The 22,250-nt window shown below is 45.2% G+C and overlaps 1 non-coding gene across 1 annotated transcript; it reads right to left on the reverse strand.

Moving 5' to 3' along the window:
* Window positions 1-21,847: 21,847 nt before the first annotated feature.
* On the reverse strand, window positions 21,848-21,919 carry trnag-ucc (transfer RNA glycine (anticodon UCC)). Its single transcript has one exon. It is a non-coding gene; the product is annotated as a tRNA-Gly (tRNA).
* Window positions 21,920-22,250: the final 331 nt, after the last annotated feature.

The raw sequence follows: 22,250 nt of genomic DNA on the forward strand, positions 1-22,250 counted from the left end.
GGGTACATCACGGTTTGGTGTGGTAACAGCTCTGCCCAGGTCCATCAAAAACTCCAAGAAAGTTCATTAGGAATGGTGAAGTACTTATGCCCATAACGCTGACTCTCCTGTTTCGCGGGAGCTGCCTGACCTGCTGCCGCACTTCAGTACCACCTTTTTGAACTCTGACTCGCCAACATCTGTGGTCCTCACTTTCTCCTTCTCCTCATTCAGATTGGTTTGTTCACATGTATCCCAGTGAGGGCAGACCAAACTCACTGTGTCTTTGACACACACCCTAGAGAGGGCAGATTGTCCCTACTGCGTCTATATCACACACCTTGGATAGAGCAGACTGACCCTTTGTGTCTATATCATTGACTGTGGGAGAACAGACTCTGTGTCTGTAGTAGATCACCAGGACTGCCAACTGAACATACTCAGTCTGTACCACAAAGATTGGAGAGAACAGACTCCCTTCACTGTGTCTGTATCACTGACCCCACGGAGAGTGGATAAGATAGATGCTGAGACAGAACACATCCTCATCCCTGAATCCTCCAATCCATCCCACCATTTAATGAATTTCTCCATTCGGGTTGAAGGGTGTTTTACCATGTTCTTCAGCTGTTTCCTGAACTTAGTCTGGGTCACGACATATATACAAGTGTTTGTGCAGCAACTTAGGAGCTGGAGAATGAATCCTATTTCTCGTACAAAATAATGTCGATATATTGCCCTATACCCCATTGAAAGCATTCGTCTCCAGAGACAGTTTACCACAAACACTGACCATAACAGGATGAAATTCCCTGACATAACAAACAATAATTTGATGGACTTCTTCGAGACCCCTTTTCTAGGTCACTGGGATTCTCCCCACTGCTGTGAGCCCGAAGTCTCCTGCGGGCTCTGCTGGCCACTAAAATGGAAGAAAAAACAAGGGCTGCAGATGCTGGAAACCAGAGTCTAGATTACAGTGGTGCTGGAAAAGCACTGCAGGTCAGGCAGCATCCGATGAGCAGGAAAATCAAGGTTTCGGGCAAAAGCCCTTCATCAGGAATAGCATGTACCTGACACTTAAAGGATTGAGCAGCAGAATCAGAACAAATGGCACTGCTGGGTTCAGGATATAATGAAGGCACTCGATTGTTCCCCAGACTGGAGATGACAGAATATTAGTTGGTACTGAACAAAACCAAGGCTGATTCCTGAGCAACTACTGAGATGTGAACATAAAGTACCAGAAAATGTTCTTCAAACCACTCAGCACAGTCACTGTTCCCAGAACCACAGCTGCTGTCTTCTCAGTACAAAATTTAATTCACAGATTTGGGCAGCAAATGGCCACATATCGATCAAAGGTAAAAGTGACGGTAAACCAGACAGAGTAGTTGGTGGCTGCATAAAGGAAGACAGTGTGGATATTACAGATAGGGATGGCCTGTATGAAATGGAAATCTCTATTATAAACAATTGTAATGTGCCCAAAAAGCAGATCGAGGATAATAACCAGTACATCTGCTGTTGACATCACCACCAGATATCGAGTAATACATTTTGTAAGACCACACTTTCCTTGCAACAAAAGTATAATTGTTATGATGATAACTGTGAGGAACAAAACAATATGGAAGTTTATCAAGTTGGTAGAAAAGTTAACAATTTCATAGAGTACTTTGGAATATTTGCAAATGTGTCCTTCTTTCTGAAAATATATTGAAGTATTCATACCTATGTTTGAGTAATCTGCTGGACTCAAAAATTACCATCCAACAAAATCAGCCATAAAGAAAAAATATATATGTGATATGAAACAGAAAATTAGGAACAGCAGTTTATAAGATATTCTGTGAAGATTGCCATTGTGTTGACAAATTATTTATATTGAAAACAAGGGAATGCAGGGGAAATCACCAAGATCATGAGAGGTATGTTTCAGTTTTGAAGCAGGACTGAGGTCAGTGACCCTGTATTAGAGTGGAGGAAATGATCAGGTTCCTGCTCTTCATCTTTACAGAGTCATTCAAACTTAGTGCGGAAGAATCAGCCCAAGTTCTCCTTCACTAATATCAAGTGACTATGGAGCATATTATCACACATATCCTGCTCCTGATCCACATCCAATGCAGATGGATTAATGTTATGAAATATCAATGTATAATGCTCACTCAAATTTACTTAGGGATTTTGTGTAATGAAAGAACAGTAGTCCTTGATTACCATCTTTTTTCATTCATAAAATATGGGCGATGTCGGTTAGGTCAACATTCGATGCCCATTTCTGATTGTCCCCTCTCAGACGCTGCCAAGCTGTCTTCTTCAGCTACCGAAGTCCATGTAATGTAGGTATACCCACAGAGATGTTAGGGAGGGAGTTCCACCATGTTGACTCTGTGATAGTGAAGGAACAGCAATATGGTCCCAAGATAATTTCACTGTGCAGCTGCTGGCTGATTGCTTCGAGATGGTGGAGGTCACAGTTTTGGAAGATGTTGTGAAAGGGCCTTTAAAACATTGCTGCAGTGCATCTTCCACAAGCCTCAGATTGCAGCCACCGTGCATTGATGTTAAAGCAGAGAATGTTTGTGGATGTGATGCCAATCAAAGGGCTTGCTATACACTGGATGATGTCAAGTTGCTTGTGTATTTTAAAGCTAAACTCATTCAGTTAAGTAGAGAGCATCGCATCACACTCCCGCCTTGCCCTTTGTAGATAGTGGTAAGGCTTTGGGGAGTCCAGAAGTGAGGTATGTACAACAAAAGTACCAACCTCTTATGTGGTCTTGTAACACTGTCATTTCCAAAGCTGGTTCACGTCAGTCTGTGGTCAATGGTAATACCCCAGAAGATTGGGAGTGGGAGATTCAGTGATGGTAAAGCTATTAATGACAAGTGAAATGGTTATATTCACTCTTTTTGGAGTTAAGTGGCACTAGTCAGCCCAGGACTGAATATTGGTCAGGCAGTGCTATGTGTGGATGTTGAAATTTCCTGTGACCAGCAAATGGGGAATGATACACAATGTTGTACAACAATCAACAAACATCCTGAATTCTAACCCCAGGATGGAGGGATGGTCAGTGATGAAGCAGCTGAAGATGGTTTGGACTGTATCATTGCTGCATCATTGGATGGTCTCTGCATTCTCACTGATGTTAGTTTCTGCACAGAGGGCTTAGTAAGGCGGGAACCAGTTTAAACCAGTGCACGATTGCCATTGGAGATGAAACTGGTTGGGCATGTTTGGGGTCTAAAATGAGGGAATGCTTTCTAGTTGATAGTTTCTCGTGCCAGTCCCCCTGCCATGGATCCTCAGCTCTGGGCCGTAGAATTGTCAAGTCATAGAGCACGGAAGTAGGTCTTTTGATCCAAATTGTCTATACAACCCATGTTTCCTCCTCTGAACTAGTCCCACTTTCCTGTATCTGTCCCATATTCCTCTGACCTTTCCCATCCACGTATCTGTCCAAGTGTGTTTTGAATGCTGTCATTGTAGTCGCCTCTACCACTTCTTCTGGCAGCTCGTCTCATACACGCACCACCCTCTGCATGAAAATGTAGCCTCTCAGGTCCATTTTACACCTTTCCCCATTCTCCTTAAACCTATGTACTTTAGTTTTTGGCAAGTGTGCCAAACGCCTTCTTTACCACCCTGTCTACCTGTGATGTCACTCTCATGGTACTGTGTGTCTGCATCCACTGGTGTCTATTTTCAATAATTCTACCCAGTGCCCGACCATTAACTGTACTGACTCCTTGGTGTAGTTAACTACATGGGGGTGGTGTGGAGGGAGGTGTATGGCCGGTGGGGTTGAGCAGGCCATTGAATTAGCTTGTAGTGGAATAGACCTTCTCCAGTACAAATACAGGAACATGCTCTCATAGCCAACAGTCATGGCACTGAGACCCTTGCCTGGTTTTAGATTTTGGCAGGTAGGGGTTTAGACACATTTTGGCAGTTTGGACAGAAGAGGGGTCAAGGGTCACTTGGAGCATGGGAATAGAGTGGCGCCCAAGCAGTGGAATAAATAACACATCCAGGCACCATTCATTGTCCCAGTAAGTTCATTGTAGTTGAGGGAAACTTTGAATAAACAATGCAAGGCACATTCTAAAAGTCTCTGGTTTTCAGACAGCTCCATTCCATAAGACCATAAGACAGAGGAGCGGAAGTAAGGCCATTCGGCCCATCGAGTCCACTCTGCCATTCAATCATGGCTGATGGGCATTTCAACTCCACTTACCCGCATTCTTCCCGTAGCCCTTAATTCCTTGTGACATCAAGAATTTATCAATTTCTGCCTTGAAGACATTTAGCGTCCCAGCCTCCACTGCACTCTGTGGCAATGAATTCCACAGGCCCACCACTCTCTGGCTGAAGAAATGTCTCTGTATTTCTGTTCTGAATTTACCTCCTCTAATTCTAAGGCTGTGCCCACGGGTCCTAGTCTCCTCGCCTAATGGAAACAATTTCCTAGTGTCCACCCTCTCCAAGCCATGTATTATCTTGTAAGTTTCTATTAGATCTCCCCTTAATCTTCGAAACTCCAATGAATACAATCCCAGGATCCTCAGCCGTTCCTCATATGTTAGACCGACCATTCCAGGGATCATCTGTATGAATCTCCGCTGGACACGCTCCAGTGCCAGTATGTCCTTCCTGAGGTGTGGGACCAAAACTGGACACAGTACTCCAAATGGGGCCTAACCAGAGCTTGATAAAGTCTCAGTAGCACAACAGTGCTTTTATATTCCAACTCTCTTGAGATAATTGACAACATTGCATTCGCTTTCTTAATCACGGACTCAACCTGTATGTTTACCTTTAGAGAATCCTCAACTAGCACTCCCAGATCCCTCTGTACTTGGGCTTTACACATTTTCTCACCGTTTAGAAAGTAGTCCATGCTTGTATTCTTTTTTCCAAAGCGCAAGACCTCGCATTTGCTCACATTGAATTCCATCAGCCATTCCCTGGACCACTCTTCCAAACTGTCTAGATCCTTCTGCAGCCTCCCCACTTCCTCAGTACTACCTGCCTGTCCACCTAACTTTGTATCATCGGCAAACTTCGCTAGAATGTCCCCAGTCCCTTCATCCAGATTATTGATATATAATGTGAATGTATAATATATATATATAATATATCCTGTGGCAGCCAGTTCTGAGAGAGTGTATTTGTTTCACCCTGATGTCGAGGGGTGGAGGAGGATGGGGATCAGGAAATGTTGGTCAGGATGGGGAACTAGGATAGTGAGTTGACTGAAAAGCTTCCTGTAATGAGATACGTTTTGGGAACAGTGGCCACCCGAGTCAGTGCCAGGAACGAACACGAGGGTGACCCAACTCGGTGTCAAATGGGTCTGTAAGATTCTGAATAATCTCACTGATCCTCATGAATTGGCCAAGGATGGGTTTGGAGTCAGTGGATCGGGATTGGCGTTTATGGTAGGAACGAAAGACAATGACTTTGGTCTTTCCAATTTGAAATGATAAGAGCATTTCTACGGTGAAATATGATTTACAGATCTCATGGGGAGACTTTGACACTTAGCAGGAATGCCAGCAACAGCAGCAAAGAGGACAGAGCAACTGGCAGGAAAAAGTGATGCAATTGAAGTTAATTATAAGAGTTCATTAACAGTAAGAGACTTAACAGAAACACCAACAATAACAAGGGTGGGATAGTAAATGTGTTGAATAACCAGGACTATATAATTGATCTGGGTTGTTAATGACATCAAGTGGTAATTTGCAGAAATATAATCAATTGTTGCTGAGAAACTCCTGCCCATTGTTGTAAAATTCCGATCTTCTGTGTTCAGATTCCAACCCATGGTTGTAAAATTCCAATCTATTGTTCTCAGATTCGAATCTCTCTTCCCCTGAGCTCCCAGTCTCTGGAGCTGCCAGACCCTGTTAGTGCTGGGGGTGATGCTGGAGGTGATGCTGTCACTGATACTATAGCTTCGTACATTGTAAGGAATTTGTAATTAATAGAAGAGGGAAACCCTCCTGGGACACAATTAAATTACATGGAGTTTGACATCAAATACAGTCACTGAACAAACACGTTCATTTAACCCTTTCAATCTAGTACACTATTCCCACAATGGAGTAGGACTTATAGCAAACTCGGACTGTATGGGCATGAGTCACCGAGAGAAGGAGAGATAGAGGCATTGACCATAATCTTTCAATTCTCTGGAGATATTGATGTGGTTCCAAAGAAATGGGTGGTTATAAATAATACACTCCTGTTCAAAAATGTCTAGAGAGATAATTGCTGTTCCCAAAGTCAGTCAGTTGGGGTACTCTGCCTCCCCTAGTTTAAAGTAAGGACAGCTTCAGCAATATGTTGTCTGACAGCAGAGAGACATGTTGAAAAGCTGTGGTTCAGGCTGAAGAGAGACACATTGATTGTTGATTGACTGATTATCACGTTTACCTGAATACAGTGAAAAAGCTTCACTTACGAGCAGTACAGATAGATCCCAGTAAGCAGGCATGTACAGATCACAGGATGAAGAGAAACGTGGACAGAGGCGTACAGGTTACATCCCACAGGGCGTGCACGAGGCAAGATTAACATTTACAAGGTCAGCGTTATTTGAAGTTGGAGATTCCATTCATCAGTCTAATAATGGCTGGGAAGAAACTGTTCCTGAAGCTGCTGGTGGGTGTGTTCATCCTTCTGTATCTTCTGCCTGATGGGTGAGGTTGTAGGAGATCATTACCGGGGTGGGAGGGGTCTTCAAAGTAGTTGGCAGCCATTCCCCGGCAAAAAGCCGTGTAAAAGCATCCATGGATGGAAGGTTGGCTTCCGTGATGTGCACACAACCCCTTGTAGTTCCTTACCGTGCTGGGCAGAGCAGTTGTTACACCGGGACAGGATGCTCTCTGTGTTGCGTCCGTCGAGTTTGGTGAGGGACAGACCAAATTCCCTGAGCTGTTTGAGGAACAAGATGCGTTGCTGTGTCTTATGGATCATCGTATACACTTGGGAAGTCCAGGACAGATTGGCGGTTATTGTCACTCCCAGAAACTTGACACTCTCCACCCTCTCAGCCTCAGCTCCATTGATGTAGAAGGAGGCATGTTCTCCTCCTGTCTTTCTGACGTCAATGATCAGTTCTTCAGTTTTGCTGATTCTGAGAGAGAGGGTGTTCTCACTGCACCATGGCAACAAGCCCTCTATCTCCTTCCTGTTGTTTGATATCCATCCTCCCACAGTGGGCTCTGCAGCAAACATAGAGATGGTGTTTGTACGGACTTTAGCCAGACTGCCGTGGGTGTACAGCGAGTACAGTAGGGGCTGAGAACACATCCTTGGGGGGCTCCAGTGTTGAGGGTTATCGTGGAGGAGGTGCTGCTGTCTATCTTCACAGATTGTGGTCTGTGGGTCAGGAAGCTGAGGATCCAGCTGCAGAGGGTGGAGCCAAGACTCAGAGTCTCAGAGTTTTGGGATCAGTCTGGAGGGGATAATGGTGTTGAAGCTGGAGATGTAGTCGGTGAACGTGGTCTGACGTAGATGTCCTTGTTATCCAGTGAAAAATCACACAACACCAGGTTATAGTCCAACAGGTTTAATTGGAAGCACACTAGCTTTTGGAGCGCTGCTCCTTCATCAGTGACAATAACTGACAATCTGACCAGGACTTCCCAAATATATGTGATGATCCACAAGACACAGCTACGCCTCTTGTTCTTCAAGCAGCTCAGGGAATTTAGCCTGTCCTTAACCAAGCTCTACAGCTGTAACACAGAAACCATCTGATGAAGGAGCAGTGCTACAAATGCTAGTGTGCTTCCATTTAAACCTGTTGGACTATGACCTGGTATTGTGTGACTTTGTACACCCCAGTCCAAAGCCTCTCCAAACCTTGTTATCCAGATGTTCCAGGGATGAGGGCAGGGTTGGGAAATGCTAAGGACCCGTTACTTCGGGAGACAAATTTCAGGTGATCGAGGTAGGCTGGGAGACCAGGGCTGAGGTGGGCCATAACCAGTCTCTCGAAGCATTATCAAGGTCAGAGCCACTGGGCGGTTATCATTCGGGCACATTGCACCGGCTTTCTTAGGTACTGGGATGGTGGTGGTCTTCTTGAAGCAGGTGGGGATATTTATTTGTCGGACAGAGAGGGTGAAGATAGCAGCTGGTCCACACAGAATCTGAGTGGACAGGCAAAGACTCCGTCTGGGCCTGTCTCTTTCCTTTGATTGACACCGAGGAAGGCTAATCTGGCATTGGCAGCAATGACAGAGGGAACAGGTGCCCAGGAGCTATTGGGGCAGGTGACACTGCGCTGCTGGCATAGAAAGCGTTAAGTGCATCAGGGAGGGATGTGTCTTTGTCTGCTATCTTATGCGGCTTCCTTTTGTATCCTGTTATGTTGTATCGGCCTTCTCACAGGCAGTGGGTGTCTGGGTTGTTGGTTTGGACTTCTAACTTGGTCCGGTACTGCCTCTTGGCATCTCAGATGGCTTTGCGGAGGTCATATCTGGATTTTCTGTATGGGTCTGGGTCGTCTGACCTGAGTTCTGCTTGCCTGGTGTTCACTGGGGACTGGATTTCCGAGTTCATTCAAGGTGCCCATTTAGGGAACTCTCGGAATGACTTGGGCACATGGTCCTTCATGGATTTCATCATGAAGTCTGTGACGTTGGTGGTGTAATCATCCAAGATTTCTGCTGAGCACTTGAATACATTGATTCCAACCAGTCCCAGAGATGCTCTTCCACTGCCTCGGACCAGTATTGTATTTCTTTCTGTGAAGGATTCTCCTGTTTTAGCTTCTGCTTGTATAGTGGGAGGAGGGACACAGCGCTGTGATCTGATTTTCCGAAGTGCGCCTCGTGGGAGTGGAGCGGTCGGTGTGTTTGATGGTTGTGTAATACTGACCCAGGACGTTGGGTCTTCTAGTGGGGCAGGAGATGTGTTGGTGGGACTTGGACAGCACCCTCTTGAAGTTGGATCGGTTGAAGTCACCAGCCATAATGAGTAAGGCCTCAAGGAAGTTTGTCTCAGAATGTTTATGACGGTGTAAATTTCATCCAGGTCCTTTCAGGGTCACTACATCCGAGCACCAGGAGGTGTTGATCAGGAAGCATCCCCATCGCCCTCACCCTCCCCAAGGATGACGTGTGGTTGATGTGTTGAATAGAGGACCCGTCAGCTTCCCAGGAGCAGTCAGGGATGGCAGGGGTGAGCCAAGTCTCCGTGAGACTGAGCACACAACCGCCTTTCAATTCCCTCTCTAGGTAAGTCTGGATCTGAGTTCAGCCATTTTGCTTTCGATAGACTGGGCGTTTGCAAGGAGTATGCTGGAAAGGGGGGTCTTGAAACCGTGTTGTTTCAACATCACCATGAGGCCAGCAGGTGTTCATTGTTTCCTTGCAGTTTTCTGGACAGTTCCAGGAGTTGGAGAGCAAGTCTGCTGCTCCTGAGGGTAAGTGAGTCAGGCCTGGTCAGGCACGGCCTCCTTGAGTTGGAGTAGCCGAGGGATTGGGGACTGAATAAGGCTGGTTGTCCTCCTCGGGATCAAATCACTGACAGGGCCAATTCCATTCTGGGTCGAGGTCAAATCGCTCCGGGGTCAGGGTTCAGATCATGGCTCCAGGTGTCAACGTGGGTCCGACAGGAAGCTGATAGGTCTGCTCTGGGTACCACAGGATGACCAGCATTGATTCCTGAAGAAGGGCTCATGCCCGAAACGTCGATTCTCCTGCTCCTTGGATGCTGCCTGACCTGCTGCACTTTTCCAGCAACACATTTTCAGCATTGAAAATACTCAGGCCTGGGCGACCATGCGGTCCTCAATCCTTTAAATATATTTAAAAGAACATTGTTCATAATTTTTATAGAGTTGAATTTTCTTGCTGCCTTGAATCGTCTGAGCAAAGGCAAGAAAGTTGGTGTAATATGGCAAGAATGAAAGCATTAGATTTTATTGTGAAAAGCATTTCCAATTTCCCCCTTTCTGGTTTAAACAGTGAATTCTGAATCTCACGAGTGAGGGGTGACCACTTCATTTTCATGCCGTTCTATCTCATTAGGAGCTGGTCTTACCTCATTTCGATGGAGATTCTAATCCTTCCTCCAGTTCCTATGGAAACCAGATGGTGCCAGTTCCCAACAGGAAAGCTTGGGCAGTTACCTGGAGGCAGGAGCTCACTGTTTGCTTCTCCTGGTCTTCATCCATCTCCACCATCAGCACCATTTCACTGCATGCTCCATCAACACTGTCCTCTCCCACACTTTGTCGGTGTGTGTGGGCATCACCAAACCCCAGCCTCACCACATCATTCTGGCTGCTTTCAGATTAACTCACCCTTCACTGTGGAGCTCAGAGACAATGATGCCGTACCTGCTTCTGTCAGGTTGGTTCACAGTCAGGGGCATGGGCACATTTCATGCAGCGACATAGGATGCACTGTCTGGCTCTGAACTAACCTTCTAAAGGCTCATTCACTTTGTGTTTACTTGTGGTCTGTCAGGTTTATCTCAGTGTTTAGTGCAGAGTGACAGGCATTCACCATGTCACTAGTCAGAGTATCACACAGTACAGGGGATGAATCTGTATAGAGGACAGCATGGAGGTGCGTAGAGGACATTATTTATTCATTGGTGGTATGTGGGCATCGCTGGCTGGGCCAGTATTTCTTGCCCGTCCCTAATTGTCCCTTAAGAAGGTGGTGGTGAGTTACCTTCTTGAACCACTGCAGTCCACCTGCTGTGGGTTGACCCACAATGCCATGAGGGAGGGAATTCCAGGATTTTGACCCAGTGATGGTGAAGGAATGACAATGTATTTCAAAGTAAGGATGGTGAGAGGCTTGGTGGGGAAATTGAAGCTGCTAGTGTTCCGATATATTATCTACCCTTGTCTTTCTCAATGGAAGTGTTTCTGGGTTTGGAAGGTGTTGTCTGAAGATCTTTGGTGATTTTCTACTTTGCATTTTGTAGATATGACACACTGTTACTACTGCGCAACAGAGATGGAGGGAATGGATGCTTGTGCTTATAGTGCCAATCAAGAGGTCTGCTTTGTCCTGGATGGTGTCAAGCTTCTTGAGTATTGTTGGGGCTGCACCCATCCGGGTGAGTGGGGAGTATTCCATCACATTCCTGACTTGTGCCTTGGAGATCGTGGATATGCTTTGGGTAGTCAGGAGGTGGTTTACTCACCGTGGTATACCTAGCCTCTGACCTACTCTTGTAGTCACTGTGTTAATGTGGTGAGCTCAGTCGACCTTCTGGTCAATGCTAAAACCCTAGATGTTGACAGCTCTGCTGTTGACAGACTCAGCTCTGTCTATCACTCGCTATTTATTCTGATTGGCATGCAAGTAGTTCAGTTTGGTGGCTTCACCAGGTTGACACCTCATCTTCAGCTGTGCCTGGTGTTGCTCCTGGCATGTTCCCCTGCACTCTCCATTGAACCAGGGTTGATTCCCTGGCTTGATGGTCATGTCTGAGTTGGGGATATGCTGAGGTCACAGAGTGTGATGCTTTTAATGGCCCACATCACATCATGGATGTCAAGTCTTGAGTTGCTAGATCTGTTTGAAGTCTGTATCATTTAGCACGGTGCCACACAACACGTTAGAGGTTATTCTCAATGTAAAAGTGGGACATTGTCTCCTTAAGGACTGTTTGGTGATTGCTGTTCCTGATACTGTGATGGACAGAGACATCTACACCCAACAGATTGGTAAGTGTTATGCACCAGGCTAGACACTCTCAATACATTTCAGAAAGTAACCCAGAATCTAACTTTATATATAGGAGGTGAATTGCGGATATTCCAGGAGAGATGCAATTGATCAAACCACGTAGTTTTAAACAAAAAGAGTTTGTTTACAAGATTACCAAATGACACACAAACAAAAGGGGACAGAGTAGCAAATAACTTACTTATTCGAAAACCCAACCACTTGTCCCAACTTAATGATGCTGTTCCAGATGCTTGCCATAATCCCGCTCAGCACACAAGGTAAACTCAAACACAGGGTCTTCCAGGAGAGATGTCAGAGAGAGAGGAGGATCAGCATGGGCCTGCTCCTTTGGGTCCAACAGCTTGAAACCTTCCTGACTGCTTTCAGTGAATAACCAGACTGCCAAAACACCAAACCAAACTAATCTGGCATTAGAGTGAACCAGATGGGCTTTGCCATGGTCGTCAGTATGTTCTTCATTGCAGATTTTGTTTAATAGAATTCAAATTCCATCATCTGCTGTGGCAGGATTCAAGCCTGAGTCCGAGATCATTGGCTGACATTTTGGAGAGATAGTCTCGTGATAAAACCAGGAGGCCATCACCTCCATATCTCCACTACATGGAGTTCTCTCGGAGACTGTGTGGAGGTCTGTGGAGGACAGCATGGAGCAGTATAGGGGACTGTATGGATGTGTACAGGAGACTGTATGGAGGGGTATAGGATACTGTATGGAGGGGTATAAAGACTCTATAGAGGTTTATAGGAGACTGTGTGGCAGTCTGCAGAGGACTTCGTTGAGGTCTAAAGAGGACTGCATGGAGATACACAATGATCTGTCTGCCTGTTATGCTTCATAGAAAATAGAACATAGAACATCGAACATTACAGCACAGCACAGGTCCTTCGGCCCTTGATGTTGCAATGATCTGTGAAACCAATGTGAAGCCCATCTAACCAACATGGTCCACATGTTTAGCTAACAACCAGTTCAATGCCCTTAAAGTTGGCGAGTTTGCTACAGTTGCAGGCAGGGCATTCCATTCCCTGACTACTCTCTGAGTAAAAAACCTACCTGTGACATCTATCCTGTATCTATCACCAATCAATTTAAAGCTATGTCCTCTCGTGTTAACCGTCACCATCCGAGAAAAAAAAGACTCTCCCTGTCCAACCTGTCTAACCCTCTGATCATCTTGTATGGCTCTATAACGTCACCCTCAACCTTCTTCGTTCCAAAGAAAACAGCCTCAAGTCCCTCAGCCTTTCCTCATAAGACCTTCCCTCCATACCAGTCAACACCCTGGTACATTTCCTCAGCAACCTTTCCAATCCTTCCACATCCTTCCTGTAATGCAGTGATCCAAACTGTACACAACACTCCAAGCGAAGCTGCAACAGATCTTTGTACAGCAGCAACATGACCTCATGGCTCCAAAATCCCTTTACCAATAAAAGCTAACACACCGTATGCCTTCTTAACGGCCCTATCAACCTTGGTGGCCACTTTCATAGAACATAGAACCATGAATGCTACAGCACAGTACAGGCCCTTCGGCCCTCGATGTTGTGCTGACCTGTCAAATTAACCTGATGCCCACCTAACCTACACTGTTCCATTATTATCCCTATGTATCTCCATTGAACATTTAAATGCCCTTAATGTCGGTGTGTCTACTACTGTCTCAGGCATTGTGTTCCACGCCCCTAATACACTCTGAGTAAATAAACTTCATCTGACATCTGTCTTAAATCTGTCATCCCTCAATTTGAAGCTATGTCCCCTCGTGTTAGCCTTCACCATCCAAGGAAAATGCTCTCACTGTCCTCCCTATATATGTCTTGATTAAGTCACCTCTCAACCTTCTCTCTAATAAAAAACAGCTTCAGTTCCTCAGCCCTTCCTCATACGACCTTCCCACTATACCAGGCAACATCCTAGTAAATCTCCTCTGAACTCTTTCCAAAGCTTCCACATCCTTCCTATAATGCAGTTACCAGAACTGCATGCAATCCTCTAGGTGCGGCCTTACCAGTATCATGGATCTCTGAAGCAGGATCTCGTGCCTCCGAAACGTAATCCCCTTACCAATAAACGCCAATACAGCATATGCCTTCTTAACAACCCTATCAATATGAGCGACAACTTTCAGGAATTTATGCACCTTGACACCAAAATCACTCTGTTCATCTACACTGCCAAGAATTTTACCGATAACGAATTTTGCTGCATTCCTGTTACTTCTTCCAAAGTGAACATCCTCACACTTTTCCCCATTTAACTCCATTTGCCACGTCTCTGACCAGCTCTGCATCTTATCTATATGCCTCTCCACAACATCCTTCGGCGTGACCCACAACACTGCCTACCTTAGTGTCATCTGCAAACTTACTAACGCATTCTTCTACGGCCACCTCCAGATCATTTATAAAAATGACAAATAGTAATGGCCCCAAAACAGATCCTTGTGGCTCCAAGATGAATACTTCACATCAACCCTCACCCTCTGTCTTCTTTCACCTAGCCAATTACTGATCCAAACCGGTATATCACCTTCAATCCGGAAACTCCATATTTTGTGCAATAGCCTACCGTGCGGATCCTTATCAAATACCTTCCTGATGTCTCTATCTACCACATCAACCATCTTACCTTCATCCACATTTTTGTCACCTTCTCAAAGAACTCAAAAACGTTAGTGAGACACAACCTACCCTTCATAAAACCGTGTTGACTATCCCTCATTAATTTTTTCCACCAGATCTTATCTTATCTCTTGTAATCTTCTCCAACACCTTACCCAAAACTGAAGTAAGGTTTACTGGTCTATAATTACCACGGTTGTCCCAACTCCCCTTCATAAACAAGAGAACAATATTTGCTATCCTCCAGTCTTGTGGCACTACTCCTGTCGACAACAATGACATAAGATTCAAAGCCAAAGGATCTGCACTCTCCTCTCTGGCTTCCCAGAGAAACCGAGGATAAATCCCATCCGGCCCAGGGGCCTTGTCTATTTTCAGGTCTTCCAAAATTGCAAAAAACTCCTCTTTGTCAACCTCAATCCCATCTAATCTTTTAGCCTGTATCTCTGTATTCTCACTAACATTGCCCTTTTTCAATGTGAATACTCACATAAAGTATTCATTAAGTGCTTCACATCTGTCCTCGGGTTCCACACACAACTTCCAACTACCATCTTTGATTTGCCTGAGTCTTTCTCCAGTCATTCTTTGCTTCCTGATAAACCGACAGAAGGTCTCAGGGTTTTCCTTGATCCTATCCGCCACCAACTTCTCATGTCCCCATCTGGCTGTTCTTCGCCTCTACCTCCCATAAAACAAAACCTTTCACCGTACTGAGGTACATGGGACAACAATAAATCAAATCAAATGTTGTACATGGGTCTGAAAGGGTTAATACTGATTGTGTGTAAAAAGGACAACCCACAGTGACCATGACATGGTGGGAAGATCGAGGAGGAGTTGAACAAAAGATTAAACCCTTCTAACAGTCTCTGTTACAATGGACAACACATCCTTCTGATGTGTAAATAATCACTGAGAGGCAATGAGAGATCCCCTACATGGTATAAGAAATTCACGTTCTAGTTAGGGAGCAATTCTCAGGCACCTTGTACACCCAGGAGATTGGAAGTATTTGGAGTGATAGAATTTAGTACAAAATTTATGTAATCTGGTGCTTTTAAGGAAGCTTCACAAGTATACACATTTTATTTGTATTACAAAAGGGAAAGAGGCCAGTGATTTCTTTCCAAAACAGTCTTCATAAACGAAGCCATCTTGGACAGCCACACAGCCGCCCTTATTCCCAGAACAGCACCACATCAGTCTGTGGGTTGCAACTGCATGAGGAACACTTACATTATGCTGGAATTGACAAATAAATAAAGCACTTGAGGTGTTTTGTCTCAAAGGAGAAAATGATTTCATATCCAAGTGTTAGGTTTCAGACCCAGCTTGATACCTGACTTGTATTTATGATGAGGATAACTGGCAAACGAATGGCTGCAAGGGGATCAGGATTAGGAGCTGAGTAGTCAAGGATTTACATCAGGCTGGTTGCAAGAAAAGGAATTTGTGGAATGTCTACGAGTTGGATTTTGGAACAGCTTGTGAGGGAGCCCATTACGGAACAGGCAACATTGGATTTGATGTTGTACAATGAGGCAGACTTGATAAGGGAGCTTAAGGTGAAGGAACACTTCAGAAGCAGTGATTATAATATGATTGAATTTACTCTGCAATTTGAGAGGGAGAAGATAGAATCAAAGGTAACGGTATTACAGCTGAATAAAGGCAACTACAGAGGCATGAGGAAGGAGCTGGGGAGAATTGACTGGGAGAGGAGAACAATAGGAAACACAGCAGAACAGCAATGGCAGGAGTAATGCAGGCGCCAGAGCAGAGATGCATCCCGAGGGAAAAGAAACATGGTACAGGGAGTTTGAGCCAAACATGATCGATGAGGGAATTCGAGGATAGCAGAAAAGCAAAAAAGAAAGCATATAATGTGGCGAAGGGCAATGGGAAACCAGAGGATTGGGAAGCTTACAAAGACCGACAGAGGGCAACAAAAAATGAAATAAGCAGGGAGAAGATTAAATGTGTGGGTAAATTAGCCGGCAATATAAATGAAGACTGTGAGTTTCTTTAGATACATAAAGAACAAAAGAGAGGCAAAAGTGTATATTGGGCTGCTGGAAAATGACACAGGAGAGACAGTGGCGGGGATCAAGGAAATGGCTGAGAAACTTACTTTACGTCAATCTTCACGGTGGAAGACACAGTTACATCCCAAAAATACAAGAGAGTGAGGGGCAGAGCTCAGTATGGTGGCCACCACCAGGGAGAATTTGTTAGAAAATCTGAATGGCCTGAATGTGGATAAATCAACTGGACCAGATGGACTACACCTCAGAGTTCTAAAGGAGATAACTGAAGAAACAGTGGAGCAAAATCAGCATGGTTTCATCAAGGGAAGTCAGGCCTGAGAAATCTAGAATTCTTTGAGGAAGCAACAAGCAGGTTAGACGAAGGTAAGTCGATGTGTATTATCTGCCTGGACTTCAAGAAAACCTTTGACAAGGTGCCTCACTGGAGGCTACTGAATAAGATAAGGACCCAGAGTGTGGGAGTCAAGGTGCTAATATGGATAGAAGCCTGTCTGTCTGCCAGAAAGCAGAGAGTGGGGATGAAAGGGTCTGTCTCAGGATGGTAGCTGGTGACAATTCATGTTCCGCAAGGCTCAGTATTGGGACCACAACTTTTCACATTTTACATTAACGATCTGAATGAAGGAATCATGGGGATTCTGGCTAAGTTTGCAGATGATACAAAGGTAAGTAGAGGGACAGGTAATATTGTGGAGGCAGGGAGGCTGCAGAAGGATTTGGCCAGGTTAGGAGAGAGGGCAAAGAAGTGGCAGAGAGAGCACAATATGGGAAAATGTGAGGTCATACATGTTGGTAGGAAAAATAGAGGCATGGACTATTTTCTAAATGAGGAGAAAATTCAAAAGTTTGAAGTGCAAAGAGACTCTCGTCCAGGATACTCTCAAGTTAAACTTGCAGGTTGAAGTGTTGAGCCACAGGGTGTTTAGGTTGTTTGGTCCGGGTGTCCCAGAGGTGTTCTCTGAAACGCTCCGGGGAGACAGGCCGCCTACTTGCGGAGCGTTTCAGAGAACACCTCTGGGACACCCGGACCAACCAACCTAACCACCCTGTTGCTCAACACTTCAACTCCCCCTCCCACTCCACCAAGGACATGCAGGTCTTTGGACTCCTCCATCGCCAGATCATAGCAACACGACGGCTGGAGGAAGAGCGCCTCATCTTCCGCCTCGGAACCCTCCAACCACAAGGGGTGAACTCGGATTTCACTAGTTTCCTCATTTCCCCTCCCCCAACCTTGTCTCAGTCAAATCCCTCGAACTCTGCACCGCCTTCCTAACCTGCAATCTTCTTCCTGACCTCTCCGCCCCCCACCCCAGTCTGACCTATCACCCTCACCTTGACCTCTTTCCACCTATCGCATTTCCAACGCCCCTCCCCCAAGTCCCTCCTCCCTACCTTTTATCTTTGCCTGCTGGACACACTTTCCTCATTCCTGAAGAAGGGCTTATGCCCGAAACGTCGATTCTCCTGTTCCCAGGATTGCAGTGTCATGGAATGTAATATTAAACAATTTAGATTAATCTTTCATCTTTTAGAATGATGATGTTAGTTTCAATTCTTTCATATGTAAATCCCAGAACATTTTTAAAATTACATTCTCAAGATATCTTTAAAAATAGGTGCCATCCCAACTCAGATAATACATGAAGGTGTGAGGTTAAAGTCTGACTGTGTCCCAGTGTACAGAATCTTACATGGATTTATACAGTTTTTGAGCAAAATAAAATATAATTCTGCAAGTACAATTTCACCCCACAAACTTATGTGTGTGTGCAAAGGAGACTCTGCGCGTGTGTGTGTATGTAAGGATGTGAGTGTCTGTGAGAGAGTGTGTGTAGTTGCATGAGTGTGAGTGACTGGGTATAAGTGTGTGAGAGGGTGCGTGAGTGGGTGTGAGTGTGAGGGGCGTATGTGTGAGCTAATGAGAGGCAGCTTGTGCATGACAGAGGGTCTGCATGAGTGTGTGGGTCTTAAAGGAGTGTATGGGTCTGTAGGAGTGTGTTTTTGTGCGTGTGTTTGTGCGTATACGTGAGAGGGTGGAAAGTGCAGTAGCGTCACCTGTAGTGTGACTTGAACCCAAAGTCCCAATTGAGGCCATTCCCATGGGTGCCAAATGTGACTATCAGCCTCTGCTCAGCCGCTTTCCATTGTTGCCTGCCCCAACAATGGGAGAATGGTCGCCCGAATGTCCAAAGTCGAATGTCCTGGACCGCTGAAGTATTCTCCGAATGGGAGGGAACACCCCTGCCTGGTGATTGTTGTGCGGTGTCGTAGCATCTGCTCGGTCTCACTGATGTCCCATGCCTCAGGGTATCCTTGCCTGCAGCTTATGAGATAGATAATGTTGGCCAAGTACCTGCCGCATACATGGTGGGTGTGTCCCCACGTGCAATGGTGGTATCTGTGTTGACACTCTGACACATCTTGCAGCAGCTGCCCTGACAGGGTTATATGCTGTCATGGTCAATGTGGTCCTGAAGGCTGGGCAGTTTGCTGTGAACACTGATCTGTTTAAGGTTTGGTGGTTATGTAAAGGTGAGCAGTGGAGGCAGAGGGAAGGTCTTGGCGAGGTGTGCATCCTCATCAATAATGTGTTGCAGTCTGCGAAGAACATGGTGTAGTCTTTTGTTTCTGACCTGCACCGTCCAACACAAGGGCAACAATTATTGTCCGTTCTCTCATTCTCTCTGATCTGGGAACTTCATTGTTCTGCAAGTTAGTGACCACTACTGGCCACAAGTGGGAATTGCAACCAACCCGCAGAAATACTCAAGAGTCTGTCAGGGTGAATGAAGTGAGCAAACAGATTCTGTCTGTGCGTGACACAATCAGATTGGTGTACATTTCAATTTAAAAAATAAAATTACCGATTCGAATAATTAATAACGTTCTTTGGATATTTGTGAACCGCCCGCCCACAAAAAAAAACTGAGAGTAATGTCGAAAGGAGTGAAATCCGGAAACATTTCTTTTGAAATAAAGTGAAAAACGAAGGAATGCTGCCCTGACTCCAGTTTATTTGAACCGGGTATCGCTTGACTCCTTAAACCGCCTGGGCGCATCCTCAACTTCAAAGTTGTGGTTGCACTACAGAGGTCTGGCAGACTCAGTGTGATGTGCAGATGGTAGTGTTTAATTACCACTGAATATAATGGCTCTTCTTGGTTTTTATTGTTGAGTGGTTTAAAGTTCACAGCTTGCGATGGCCGGGAATCAAACTTGGACAGTAGCTATGCTCACCAATATACCACCATCGCTACAGCAGGCTGCTCCCGACAAATCAGCGGATGTGCAATAATAGTTCTTGAGTCTAAATTTCGTTGTTGTTTTATTGGAAATTTTGCAGCGAAATAGTAGAATAGAGTTTTACTGAGTGGGTAGGTCTCATTATGCCCCGCCTCACGTTTTAATACACACAAAGCAGCATTTGGGATTTCTCATGATCTGAAATCAATCAATAACAAAAATACCAAGAAAATCTCAAGGCAACCCTGGAACGACCACACAATGAAAACTTGCGAAGTTCTCAGAAACTTGGCAGAACAGTGTTGAGAGTGTGTTGCTGGAAAAGCACAGCAGGTCAGGCAGCAGGGAAATCGATGTTTCGGGCTCCAGCATCGGCAGACTTCCCTGTCTCCGAGCAGAACAGTGTTATCCGCTTAGGTATTGAGGAGGGCTTCCGCAGCTACTCCCGCGGGTCCCACGAAACACAAAGCGCTAGCCGGGAGGGCAAAGCGAGGGGGTGGATGGGTCAGCAAGCTCAGAGTAGTGTGATCCCGGTTCGTGAGGGGAAAAAAGAAAACGCGGTGCGGTGAAATTGACATGGGAAGTGATATTGACATAGGAAGAGAAATTGACATAGGAAGTGAAATTGACATTGTCAGAGCAACCCAGCGGAGGAAGGAAGTAGAGGGGCATGGAGGGGCGGTGGGCAAGATGGAAAGGACGGGGTCAAAGGAGGGCACAGACGGCGGTGTAAGGGCATGACCAAATGTTCATGTTGTGGTGGGGGGAGGAAGGTCGGGTCTGCAGGCAATGATAGTCTCCAGCTTAGAGTCATGAGAACCCGGAATCACTGTGTGTGTGTGAGTGTGTGTGCGTGTGAGTGTGTGGGTGCCTGTGTGGGTGGCTGTGTGTGTGTGTCTGTATGTGTGTGCATGTAGGGATGAGCGGGTCTGTGAGAGTGTGTGTAGGTGCATGTGTGTGAGCGTACTGGGGTACAAGTCTGTGAGAGGGTGCGTGAGTGGCTGTGAATGTGGGAGTGTATGAGTGAGTTTATGAGAGAGAGCTTGTGTTTGAGAGAGGTATGCATGAGTGTGTGGGTCGGTAGGAGTGTGCTTTTGTGTGTGTGCGTCTGCTTGTGCGTGTACGTGAAATATTGGGAGGCTAGAACCAGTCTGACTCAAGATTGGGACACAGACAAACTTTAACCTCACACCTTTAATGCATTGTCTGAGCTGAGATGGCACCTCTTGTTAGAAAACCTGAAGTTATCTCGAGAAAGTAACTTTAATAAGGTTCTGAGATTCTCATATTAAAGAACGGAAACTAGCAAACCCATTATAAAAGATGAAAGGCTAAAACTAAATGTGTTTAATACATCATTTCAGCTGCATGATACTTTAATCCTTTTGCTATAAATACTGTGTCTTATGGTCCTTCTTATCATCAGGTTGATCTACATCGCAAACACTCCATCCATTCTTTATCCTTCAAAGAAAATCAGTCACGTTCATCAGACACTACCTTCCCTTAACAAATCCATGATGACTACCTCGGGTGATGACGTGGAGGAGCCGGTGTTGGACTGGGGTGGACAAAGTTCAAAATCACACAATACCAGGTTATAGTCCAACTAGCTTTCGGAGCACTCCTAAAACTAGTGCTTCCAAAGAAAGCTGTTGGACTGCAACCTGGTGCTGAGTGATTTTTAACTTTATCCTGGATTAAACTTTCACTCACTGTGTGGTGATTTCTATCATCTCTCAGAGTTTTATCGAGTCATTTTCTCATACTGGAAATATAAAAGCAGCTGGTCTCCATTCCTCCTATTTCTGACCTGCACCTAAAAAAATAACATGACCGATTCGATATGAGAAATAACGTTGTTTGGATATTTGTGAACTGCCCACCCACATTTCACTTGATATTAGGCTGTATTTCACAAACAACACTGAGAGTAATGTTGAAATGAGTGAAATCCGGAAACATTTCTTTTCAAAGAAGATGGAAAACCAAGGAATTCTGCCATGACTCCAGTTTATGTGAATCGTAATCGACTTGACTCCTGAATCCTCCTGGGCGCATCCTCAACTTCTAAGTTGTGTCTGCACTCCAGAGGTCTGGCAACGTTGGTGTGGCTGACTCAGTGTGATGTGGAGATGTTAGTGTTTAATTACCACTGAAGTTTTCGGCTCTTTTGGTTAGGAATGGTTTTAAAATTCACAGTTTGCGATGGTCGGGAATCGAACCCGGGTCAACTGCTTGGAAGGCAGCTATGCTCACCACTATACCACCATCGCTACAGCACGCAGCAGCCTAGAAATTAGCTGATGTGCAATAATAGTTCTTGACTCTAAATTTCGATGTTGTTTTGTTGGAAATTTTGCAGTGAAATATTAGAATTGAGAAGTCATAAAAGACTGAGAGTTACTGAGTGGGTAGGTCTCATTATGCCCCGCCTCACTTTTTAATACACACAAAGCAGTATTTCGGATTTCTCATCATCCGAAATCAATCAATAACAAAAATAGCACGAAAATCCCAGGGCAACCCTGGAACGATCACACAATTAAATCTTTTAAGTTCTCAGAAAGGGTCACCTGACCGGACCGTGAACTCTGATTTCTCTTC

This window comes from Chiloscyllium plagiosum, unplaced genomic scaffold (genome assembly GCF_037043375.1).
Source record: "Chiloscyllium plagiosum isolate Xiang-an unplaced genomic scaffold, Cpla_swu_hap1 HiC_scaffold_12, whole genome shotgun sequence".
Taxonomy (NCBI): domain Eukaryota; kingdom Metazoa; phylum Chordata; class Chondrichthyes; order Orectolobiformes; family Hemiscylliidae; genus Chiloscyllium; species Chiloscyllium plagiosum.